Here is a 12,184-nt window from a genome sequence, read left to right as displayed (position 1 = left end):
GGATTCAAATCTCCCAATTATAAATGTTGTGACATTGCAGAAGCTTGTAGAAACAATGCCAAAGAAAATGTGTGCTTTAAATTAAAGCTAAAGAGGGTGTGTTTTTGTATGCACTGTATGTCCATGTTAAAAAAGAGAAACCTAACCTTGTGTTATTTTTTTCATACTACTGTAATTAATATATTACCAATGAGCGGAGTAGTAATTAACCATATCTTGCATATGCTCAGACAGAGCAGTAGGAAAGTGTGATTCTTTTATAATAATCAGAAATCTTTCAGCCCTAAAACACTTACTAGCACAGATAGATGGATACAGTATGGCACCATTAAGATTAATCCAGTTTCCTAAAAAGGAAAAAAAGAGAGAGAAAAAAAAACATAATGTTACATATTTAGAGTAGTCTGATGTACTGATATTCTTGTTATCGGTGATGAAATTCATGCTGAGAGGAAGGATACCGTCTGTATTGAATACGATACAGTCCCGATTAAAGGCAATGTAAGGTTGTCCAGGAGTCCAAGAAGCGTAATCAAATGCTGACCCATCTGTCCAGGCCCAAACTCCAGCCTGTAAAAATAATGACAAAACAGACAGCTTAACAGATAATGTGTATAGTAATTACAGTCTTATGCAAAAAAAAATTATATATATGTATATATATATATATATATATATATATATATATATATATATATATATATATATTTACTGTATAAGATTTATTCACTAATTTACACTGCTGGCCAAAAGAAGGTCACTAAGTCTCCCATTGCATAATCACTGCATGGGTGATAAGGTTTCAGCTGGCAACAACTTATTTAATCCTAACTAATGCAGGGATAAGTTCTACTTCTTAAACCACCATCTGGAAAGACTCATCCTGTGGTTGTGGAAAAGATGATATTCTGTTTCAGAAGGGTCAAATTTTTGGCATGCATCAAGCAAAGAAAATATCAAAGAATATTATTATAATAAACATTCAAATAAAATATTATTCAAATAAACCTGGTATGGTTTGGTCTATTTTGCTCATTGTCAACAAATTGTCATCTGCATAAAAATATTTTCCCCCCAAATCTTTGTTACTAATGGTTCAATAGCAATTTCAAAAAGCCTGGAAAAAAGACTGCATCCTTGCCTCAATCCTCTAATTTGACATTTTAAAATACTGAGTTATACAGGTCTGGAAAACTTGCTTTTCAAATAACATTTCTATGATCAAGAATTTTTAATTGTTGTGTCTAAACAGTTATAGACAATTTTCAAAACATCTCACATGTTTTAGTGCTTTGGTAAGCTACACTATGAGTCCATACAGTTAGCATGATGTTGGCCCAAAACTACTGGATGATGCATTTTTTCCAAAATAGTGGGGTTGGGGTAATTTTTGCCAGTGGCACAACTCACTCCCACTTATGAACATATTATTTTTTTTGTAATTGTACATTGTATTTTTACATTTTATCACTAAAACTATGTGACATACTTAATTTTAGACCAAAAATAGAAATAAACCATCATGCCAAAGAGTTATAAGAGGAAGACATGCAGGGCGTCCACTTCTCTAGAGGACATGGACATGGATCAGTAAAGAGGCTTTTGAGTATGCACAAAGAAATAACATCGATATCCCTGCCAGCTGGATCAGAGAGGAAAAAGCAGGTTGGGTTAGGGTGCATTTATTAAAAAAAAGTAATAGGGAGCATTAATAATTATTTCCCCAGGAACTGCTTATTATCAGTTACCACAATGCAAATATATACTCTAAATATACTGTTTTACCTTAGTAATCAATGGCACAATTTACCCCAATGCATAGAGAATACATTGGGGTACATTGTGCCATTGATTCCTGAAGTAAAACAGTATATTTTGATCTCAGGAACTGTGATCCCCGCACTGGGGGCAAGTTGTGCCACAAGACCACTTTTTTTTTCAAAAAGCTGTATTTCTTAAAGTTTTCTTTTTACTTAGTTGAGTAGTTCTTGCCATAATATGAATTACAGCATTATTTAAATAGGGTTTATTCACTGTATACCAAATGTACCTCTTCACAACACAACTGATGCTCTCAAATATATTAGTGATTTATCTCTTGTCAAGTTCAGCACAGCTGTTAACTTAAAGCCATTCCAGGTGACTTTACCTCGTTAAGCTGACTAAGAAAATTCAAGAATTTAAAAGATTTGAAAATCTGTTTTCTAAGCAGGAGATATACATATTCTGGTATGTTTAGCACTGTTTGGATGACTTTAGCATTAATATACAATGTAGATTATTTTAAAATTGTTAAAGATGATTGAATTTAAGGGGTGTCCAAACTTTTGAGTGCTACTGTAAGTACCCGGACTCCTCTAACTTCCTCCCAAAAAGAAAATATAAGAAAGCTAAAAGCTATAAGAAAACAGCAAAGTGTTTTAGGCTCTGACTAAATAGCAGTTAACTGGAAAAGTGGGGTCAAGATAAGATTTTCAGATGCTGCTTGTAGGATTACTATGAAGTCAAATCAGAACCCTGAAGCTGTGATACATTGTTATATTATACTTCTCCAGCCTCACCACAAAATTCAGTTTCAGAAGTTTACAAAAGAACATCTAAACAAGCCTGATGCATTTTTATAAACCAGTCCTGTAGAGAGAATAGGTTAAAATAGCTGCAATAAGCAAAGGAAGGTTTAGAGAAAAAGGTACGGAATTTTGTTTTAAAAAAACACCTCTCCAACCATCAAGAATGGGGGAGGCCATAGTTCTGCAAGAAGAAGGAAGGAAAGTCTCTCAAACAAGAATCATAAGACTTTGGTTTTTATACAAATAGCATTTACAAGCTGTGATATTTTGTGATGCGTGCAAAAAGGTGTTTCTAATAGATTTGGGTCCTGCTTTAATCCTTTTTTATTTTTTTGTTATTTTGAAAATGTAAAAGATAATAGTTTTTGCTTAAAATAAAAATAAAGTGTTTCGAGCCTAACCTTAAGTCTTTTGGAGATCACTTGCTTAACTTTGTCCCATGCAGTGACCCGTATACAAGCTACAAATGTAGATTATGCATAACCATTTTTATTTGCTGTAAAATAAGTTATTTCATTTCTGAAAACACTATTAAAAGTAAATTAAATAAATAAATATTGATTTTAAAATAGATATTGTGTTTACCATTATATGTTGACAGTTTGACAGATTAATTTTTCATTGTGATTAGGATTTTATGTAACATTTTCTTATCAAACATTAAACTTGTTTTTGTAATGTAAAGTAGAAGGGATTAAATGTTCAAAGAAACACTAATTTTGATCAGAGGTGCTTAAATCTTAGCATGCCACTGCATTTGATCTCCATTTTAAGAACTAATGAAATGGAAGAATTTTTTTTTTTTATTAAAGAACAATCATTTTAATCATTAAACAATTTGTAATAATTTATCTACACAATTTCTTTTTCTTTTGCAGCAGCAATTACTACACTCTCAACTGCTCTTCCCTCGACTACTCCTCCCTCGAATACTGTTCCTTCAACTACTGTTCCCTCGACTACTGTTCCCTCAACTACTGTTCCTTTAACTATTGTTTCCACAACTGCTCTTCCCTCGACTGCTCTTCCCTCGACTGCTGTTCCCTCACTGGTAACAAATGGTTCAACTTCACCAGGTAAGAAAATTAAAATTATTATTTAATCAAGGTAATAGGCATTTCTTAGAATCACATATAATGTGATATACAATGAGTTTTCTACTTTGACTTGCCCACGCCAAAACTTTTTTGACCATCAGCTTTAAATGATTTTCCTGCTGCATAACCCAACTGCATTTGAACTTTAGGGATCACACTGACATTCAACATTCCCCTGTAGGATTTTTTGATGAATAACAGAATTGATAGTTCCATCAATTATGAGTACATCACACCTTCGCCACCATGTTTCACTGTTGATATATGGTTATACTGTGAGATAAGTTTTTTTTTTTTTTTTTTTTTTTTTAAATCAGCACTGATTTGCACCTTTTCAGCTCTTCCATGGATATCAGTTTTGTATAGTGATTTATTGTCTTATTGTGTACATCAGCTGATTAAGTTATTGGTCTGAGTTATTTTGTAACACTGTATATAAAGTTGAATATGTATTTTCTGATTGTCTTCCACAGAGAATGTGATGGTCATACGCCTCAAAGTTATTTCAATCAACGACTTGATGGAAGCGAACAGTTCACAGATACTTCTACAGGTAATTCAAAGACCATTGTGTTCTTATGTCCATCTCAATCAATGAAAGTTAGATACTAATATACTAAATATTTGTTAACATGAAAAATAAATTACACTAGATTATACAGGATAATGTAGTTGATGTTTCAGTATATTATACTGGTTGTACTGAATGTAATCAATATAACCATGTGTTTCTACAGCTCAAAGAGATGCTGATAGACGGAGGAATTCCAAACAACTTCACACTTCGTTTGAGATCCATTAAAAAGAATTCACCCTAGAAGGAGGGGGGTCACACAACTATTAAATGTTGTTGCTTATTAAAGGCCTGAATGACTTGGATGCATCTAAACTTCACTGTAACTTCACTATAAACTGTTCAATTAACTACTCTTTTGAGGTATTTTTTTTATGTTGGTAAAAAAAATCTATAATCACATTTAACTGTCATCTCCATGTTTTGGTTTACTGTTGCTGATTGGATTATAAACGGTCACAGAAGCTTAGTTTGTTGGAGGATGTTGTTACTGCACTAAAATATATTAGCATATATTAGCAAGTAAAAAGTGCATAAGCTGCAATAAAGTTTGAAATTAAATTATACTGGATATAATATTTATTTTGAGTGACTTAGCTTTTGACGACATAATACATGTTTCCACTTAGCCATTCAAATTTAAAACACATTTAACTTTTTATCATGAGTTATATACACTTGTTTCAGTAATTAAGTTTATTCTAGTTATTGAAGTCACTGGGGGGACACATTCCTGCACAGTTGTAATAACGAGTTTTTACACAATGAAACTCATCGATGCAGCAATTGGTAACTTGCTTTTATACCCATCAACACCCAAGCTGGCCAGTCAACAATTCCAAAAAACATAACAGAATACACAAGATAAGTTAAAAAAAATTTGCTTATCAAAACTTACTTAAATATTTTTACAGAATAGTGTTGTGTAGGTAATAGTGAGTGAGTGTGTGAGTAGAGTATGGAGCAAAGGAATGGGCTCTTTGTGTAACCCCAGATGTTAAGTCATCTTCCTGTATTATGTTACAAGTATTCATAAACTAAAAAAGGCCCCTAACCCAAATGTTTTCGTCATCTGTAAATTATGAGTTGTCTATAACCCATGTCCTCTGTTTCATTTTTTTTCTACATTTGTTTACATTTGTTTAAAGATGAGAAGCTAAAGCATCATAGAAATGTATTTCAAACCTGTAACTTATCAAAAGAAACAATGCAAAGCTGGTCAAGGCAGAATTGAGTTGGATAGGAAACGTTAATACAGCCTGAGGCATTTTCACAGTTAGCTCGGTATGCATCAAGGATTCAGTTTTATAGAGCCCAAAAATTCAACTCAGTGGTACCCTACAAGAAATTTTTAATCAAACATTTAATTCACAATAGTTTTTATATTAAAATTAATATACAAATAATCATCTAATTCCTATTCTATTCAAATCATATTTTACTTTTAGTTTTTCTATTTGTGCAGATAGATAGATAGATAGATAGATAGATAGATAGATAGATAGATAGATAGATAGATAGATAGATAAATGTTCATTAATACATAATTAATTTGATTTTTTTAAAAATTGCGCTGCACTTTGTGGGCGTGGTCACAGTGATGTCACTCCAAAATCTTCAAAATATTTCCTAGGTAGGATACTTTGGTGTATTCTACAATGGAAGCCCCTTTAGGGAGGATTTTAAGGGTCTTCTTTTGTCTCTTCCAGCAAGATGGCGCCACAAAATCAGTTTCTGGGTCAAAGAGGAAAGGAGGAGAGAACCGGTAGAGAACCGAATAATTTTTAAGGTTTTTGGACGCAGCCTATGTCTCCTTTAGGAGGAGCTGTTACATCTTGTATTTCCCACTTAAATAATTGGGATAATTGGTATATTGTAAAAATTGGTTGTTCACAGGGTTGGACTGGTAATCTGGCTTACCGGGCGTTGGATTTTTTTTTTATTATTATTCTTTTTTTTTTTCTAAGAGACCGGCCCACAATATAGAGGGGCGGCCCATTGGCCCATCTTCAATATAGACAGCGGACCTACCCAATCAGGATATAGGACGAAAGCGGCCCCTCCCTTTCTCTCTGCGTGATCCGCTTTAATTCCCGCTACCTTCAGTGTTGAGCCCATATGTTAAAGAGGCAGCATGGAAAAACAGAAGCAGCAGAAAGCAATGTCTCATTGTAGCTGCTACAAAATGTGTAAATGTTCGCTACTGTAGCCTCCGCGTCCTCAGCAGCAGCAGACAGAGATGCAGGCTTGTGACGATAAACCGAGGGACAGACTGAGCGGGAAAGTTTAGCACGTAAACAGGTAACGTTAGGATAACATAGGGACTTTGAGGTGATGGAGCTAACTTTAGCTCTATTATATGAGAATGATGAGGAATGGCGATTGATTACTATCTATATTAATTGGTATTTGCATACTTCCCAAAATCTGGCAGCCACGCTCCCTTATCCTGATAAAATAGCAAACGGTCAAGACTGAGAAGGGTTGGATGAGCAGCAGCTTCCTTTTTAATGCTATATAATAGCATTTTAGATTTTTAGGTTAAAGCTGTGTTGAAAGGCTGCATAGTAGTGTGAATTTGTAGCCTCTATGCTGTGGTTTAACACGTTTTAAACAGCACTCAAACAATTGAAATAACATATTTAAAAACTGATAAATGATACGTAAAAGCATTGCAATTTAAGCATGACTTAAGTAAGTGTAAAAAATATAAAAGTAATATTAGCCGAAGGTATGCCCACACTGAATAAGAATAAAACAGTGTCAGACATAGTTGCATTGCATGAATTCATAAAGCAGCCCTGTTTGTAGCCTGATACAAATACATGTTATAGCTGTTTAAAGGAGGAAGCACCTTTAACCCGAAGAATTAGAATTGAGCTGATATATCAGAGGGATTCAGAAAATACACATTAGAAATGATAAAAAGGATAAAAAAACAATTGCACTACACAGAGCAGACATAAATGGTGGACTTAATAATAGACACTAAACTAGTTTTGGGTGGTATGACCAGAAATGCATTTGGTCATATGCATACAGTATTTTCTAAGATCCTGGCGGTTTCACAGTACATCACAGTATTTTTAATACTATTTATTAATATATTTATGCATAACTGGGCTTTTATATAGGCTGTGACTTACTCTACCGTTTGGAGTATATATAATATAAAACAAGGCTTTAAATTAAGGCTTTGATTAGTACTGGTCCACAAAATATGAAGTAATCAAACTTTATTAGCAGAAAAACAGAAAAGCAGAAACAAATAATGTAAACAACAGATCTTAAAAAGAGATACACCAGCAACTTTAACAGGGTTTCCTTTACATAGCTAAATATTTTAATAAATAATTTAAGCCATTAGAACCAGTATTAAAATCAGCCACAATTTCCTTCTTTCTCGCAGCTGGGAACAGTGACAGTATTTGAACTTCCAGCATGCTTCTTTGGTGGTGCTGTTCTACGATTTAAAATTGTGCAACGGTACACCATATACCGGTATACCGCCCAGCACTACACCAAACTTACTGTATTTAGTATGTTGATGATACATTATGCTTCTCTGTAACCCCACATACAAAAATTATTAGTCGGTAATGTTCCGCTAATTATGAGGGGCCGGTCTAAACCAAAAATGCCAGGGCCGATTTTTTTTTTCTATCCCAGCCCAGCCCTGCTATTTGCTCATCTGAAGTCAGTGCTGCAGAGAATGCCTATAGAGCTGAGCTTCACAGATTAAGTGGAGTTCATCTTTAGTGTTCTATTTCCAGAGGTACACCTAACCATGTCACAGATTTGTGATTGTGCCTGCACCTTCAAACCATGGCCTTAATAAACAGTATATATATACAGTAGCGTTTCATGTTTACAGACTTATTTATATTGTTTTTTTTCTTTATTCTGTTTTGTTACAATGGTATATTTGAATTATACTGTTTTTAAATTATTCCTTTTCTTTTGGTAGGCCATCACATACGGCCTGGCTGCGCTGAAGAATTTATCCCTGCAACAGGTTGAGCAGGTCCAGTGTATCATCACAGGTAAAAGTTGAGAATGCAATTGTGTATTATGTTCCATAAAATCTTTATTAGTATTAATGTAGTGATTATTTTGTTTCTTTACTCTTTCAGTGAAGTAGAGGACTTCAACCAAAGGATAGACAAACAACTAAAGAAAAAAGGAAGACCATGCAGTTTGTAGGTAGTGTGGAAATTTAATTCACAATATGGAGTTTGAATATTAAAATTGAAATGTCAAATATGAATAACATTTGGATTTGTTTGTATCTCTCGCTCTCTCTCTCTCTCTCTGGGGCTCTGTCTCTTCTTTTTTCTCTCTCTTACAGAAGTCATTGAGATCCAAATCTCTTGATTTGTGTCCATGTGTGAATTTTAATAGTTGAATTTTGTTGGATTCTGTCAGAAACCGGTAAAGAACTCCTTTATGTGATTTACATTTCGTAAAAATTAAAAAAGTTATGCCTCATTTTAAATGGTGTGTCTGTTTAGATTTTTTTTAAATATAAGAACTAAAAATCGTAAATCATATTCATAATTGAGATTTGCTCACTCAAGAATATTGAGTTTTTTTTTTCTGAGAAGAGAAAAACGAACCTCTAGAGCGATATTCTGTTTAGTGCGCACACGGTTTCCTTTTTTTGCTCGCGAGTTTCATGAGAAGTTAATTTACACACGCAAAATGTTAAAACACCCTGGTTACCTTTTTTCACCTGTTATTTTTGCGCCCCCAACTTTTGATATTGATGTGACGAAAAGATTAATCGTCGGGAACATCGCACTTCGCCTGCGAAACAAACAGATACTGCTTTATTTAAAGCATCTCCAAATCTACCACGGTAAAGTTAGTTTCATTTTTGATATTCGACTTTTCGGCTCTAATAACTTCTGAACGGAGGATGGTAGCCAGCAGATACTTACATAATCAGGACAGTACGACCACAGAGAGTGACGCACACCCTTCCTTTTACTGTTTGGGTGAAATTTGCACAACGCCCTTTTAGCGTTAATACCGAAAAACTAAGCGCACTTTTCCTGTCAGAATAAAACGCATGTACTTCTAGACCACCTCTACATCTGTACACACTCATTTATTTACCTCCAAATCACTTCAGTGCATAAAAATGCCTATTAATGTTCCCACATAAGAATAGATGGCTTTAAGAAAAAAAAAAAAACAATAGCTCCATATCCTTAGGGTTCATACACATCAGAATAACGGGGATGTATACTTTGAGTCATGAGGAAAATTGCACACCCATTAATATTATGCAAAATGCTTTAATTTTTTATTATATTTTATATATTCACAAATTCAATAGCATTTCAGCAACTGTGTATATCACAGCTAGGTGGCAGCAGACACGCACACCATTTATATTTTGGATACAGTGCCAATTCTAGTGAATATTACATTTTATATATTTAAAAAATCAATAGAATTTAAACCGAATTACACAGAAAAATAAAAACAAGTGTGTATGCTACAGCTAGGTGGCAGCAAACACACACACTCTTTATATTTATGATACACTGCCAATTCTACTAATTATTGAATTTTATACATTTTAAAATTCAATAGCTTTTAAACTCAATTACACAGAATAATAAAAACAAGTGTGTATGATACAGCTAGGTGGCAGCAAACACACACACAATTTAAAATTTGGATACATTGCCAATTCTACTAATTATTAAATTTTATATATTTTAAAATTCAATAGCTTTTACACCAAATCACACAGAACAATAAAAACTAGTGTGTATGATACAGCTAGGTGGCAACAAACACACACACACTTTATATTTATGATACACTGCCAATTCTACTAATTATTAAATTTGATATATTTTAAAATTCAATAGCTTTCAAACCGAATCACACAGAATAATAAAAACAAGTGTGTATGCTACAGCTCAGTAAAGACTGCGGGCCAGCAGCTCCCACTAGTGGTTGTATGAGGAACTGCTAAATCTGAGGAAATGCTAAATCTGTCACATGTTCTTAACAGCACACAATTTTTGATTTTATATTTATTAAGCCTCTTTTCAGTATCAAACATTTTGATCAAAGTTAATATAACTTGTATTTTATGTCATTTCTATTCACTTGAATAGTTTGGTTCTTGATTGATGGAGTTTTTGGATTTCATAACATGACAAATTAAAAGGATTTATGTTAATAGAGCAACAAGCAAACATTTTTTCCATGCAACTGTAATATTTTTTAATATTGATTGAATAAATAATATATTGAGAGTTATTTAACATTAAGGAGAAAATACATTCATATTATATTAAATCTGGTTACATTTTCTTATATTTATAAGTTACATCTGGCCCTCAGAGGACAGCCAATATGCTAATGTGGCCCTCGGCCAAAATGAGTTTGACACCCCTGGTGTAAACATTTGGTGTATTCCCCATAGTGGGGCTTGCTGCAATTACTTTTAATAAAAAATAAATGAAACGTCGCTAAAAGGTATAATATTTTGTAATTACATAACAAAATTCCTACATAATGATTTTCATAATCATGAGAATAAATTGTAAAACCTAGTGTCATAGGTGACAAACTGAACCAGTATTTTCTACGTCTGCTTCAGCACCAAACTGAGTGATAGTTGAGGTATTTGGTGGCTGATGAACTGTGCTCCCGCTGACAGATTGCAATCTACAATTATGTATAAAAATGGTACAGTATTATATTTTACAATAGCCTTTATTGTGTGGTGTTTAAGGTTTGTAATTTCATTAATGAAAATACCTTTTATTTTAACATTTTTAACAGTACAAACCAGTACTAATGCAGCACTGACGAATAAGACCACTTTGGTATGGTTTGGCCACCATTGAGGGGCTGCGTGATTTCACCCATTAAATAATTTTCATCTAATTACTTAATAACTAAAATTGCACGAACGTTTATTTTAATGCACAAACCAGCACAAACGCAGCACTAACGAACGAGACCAAAGATGAGTGGCTGTGTTATAACAGGTAAGCAAATAAGTTGTTTAATTTCTCAAAAACATTTCAGCAAATAAAATGTTTAACATCTCAATAACTATAAACGCACAAACGCTGATTTTTTGCTGCGCGAACGCACCACTAGGGTCCTGCAGCAGACCGATGCTGTGCAAACGTGGTGAAACAGTTGGTCAGGATTCTCTCGATGCCCCCCTGTAGAAGGTGCTCATGATGGGGGTGGGACTGCAGCTCTTCTTGTTGTTGCACGTTGTTGCTGATGAGACTCACCACTGTCGTGTCATCTTGATGAAGAGGCTGGAGGTGTGTACCAGTGCGCAGTCGTGGGTCAGCAGAGTGAAAACAAGATGATCCGACTGCTAATTGTGCGTTCTTAATTTATTGCACATCAGCCCTAATGCAAATCATTGTTCTGTATATGCTGAACCTAAAATGAATTACTGTTCGATAAAGACTGAATAAATTGGTTAGTTTGAATACTTTATATAATTTGATAAATGATTAATGCTAAAGTTGGTAAAGTCTTTCTCTTCATGTTTAGAGTTATTTATGAGGGTAAACTGACAGATTATGTAATTGATAAGCACATTTAATTGTTCAGTGTGTAGAACCAAAATCATTTTATTCAAGAATTTACATTGCATATGCACTGAACTCTGAACTGAATATATCATCCCATAAATTCTGTGTTTAATTTAAAGCTCAAATATTTATTTGCTGTGTAGTGAGTACTGGAGTTAATGAGAAAAATAATAACTGTGTAATACAAAGTGACAATGTTAAGTTAGTCAGCTGATTAATTTGCACTAAATATTGTCTAGTTAGATGTTAGCTGTTAATATTAAACAGGTCACTATAAAATCTATAAAAAATATATAAAACGTATTAAAGAAAATGGCAGGAGACACCACTGGTTTCAGATAATATTTGTTTTAT

The 12,184-nt window shown here is 33.6% G+C and overlaps 2 long non-coding RNA genes across 3 annotated transcripts; both read left to right on the top strand.

The window, feature by feature from the left end:
- Nucleotides 1–3,347: 3,347 nt before the first annotated feature.
- On the top strand, nucleotides 3,348–4,533 carry LOC125804009 (uncharacterized). The gene is made up of 3 exons (XR_007440527.1): nucleotides 3,348–3,646; nucleotides 4,141–4,220; nucleotides 4,405–4,533. It is a non-coding gene; the product is annotated as an uncharacterized LOC125804009 (long non-coding RNA).
- Nucleotides 4,534–6,303: 1,770 nt separating this feature from the next.
- Nucleotides 6,304–8,736, top strand: LOC125803988 (uncharacterized). Of its 2 annotated transcripts, none has more exons than XR_007440468.1 (4): nucleotides 6,304–6,542; nucleotides 8,209–8,284; nucleotides 8,375–8,444; nucleotides 8,590–8,736. It is a non-coding gene; the product is annotated as an uncharacterized LOC125803988 (long non-coding RNA). The 2 variants fall into 2 exon arrangements; XR_007440469.1 differs by having other exon boundaries at nucleotides 6,306–6,542; nucleotides 8,380–8,444.
- Nucleotides 8,737–12,184: the final 3,448 nt, after the last annotated feature.

This window comes from Astyanax mexicanus, chromosome 8 (genome assembly GCF_023375975.1).
Source record: "Astyanax mexicanus isolate ESR-SI-001 chromosome 8, AstMex3_surface, whole genome shotgun sequence".
Taxonomy (NCBI): domain Eukaryota; kingdom Metazoa; phylum Chordata; class Actinopteri; order Characiformes; family Acestrorhamphidae; genus Astyanax; species Astyanax mexicanus.
Note: the sequence above shows the minus strand (reverse complement) of the source record. Positions and strands in the feature narration are given on the sequence as shown.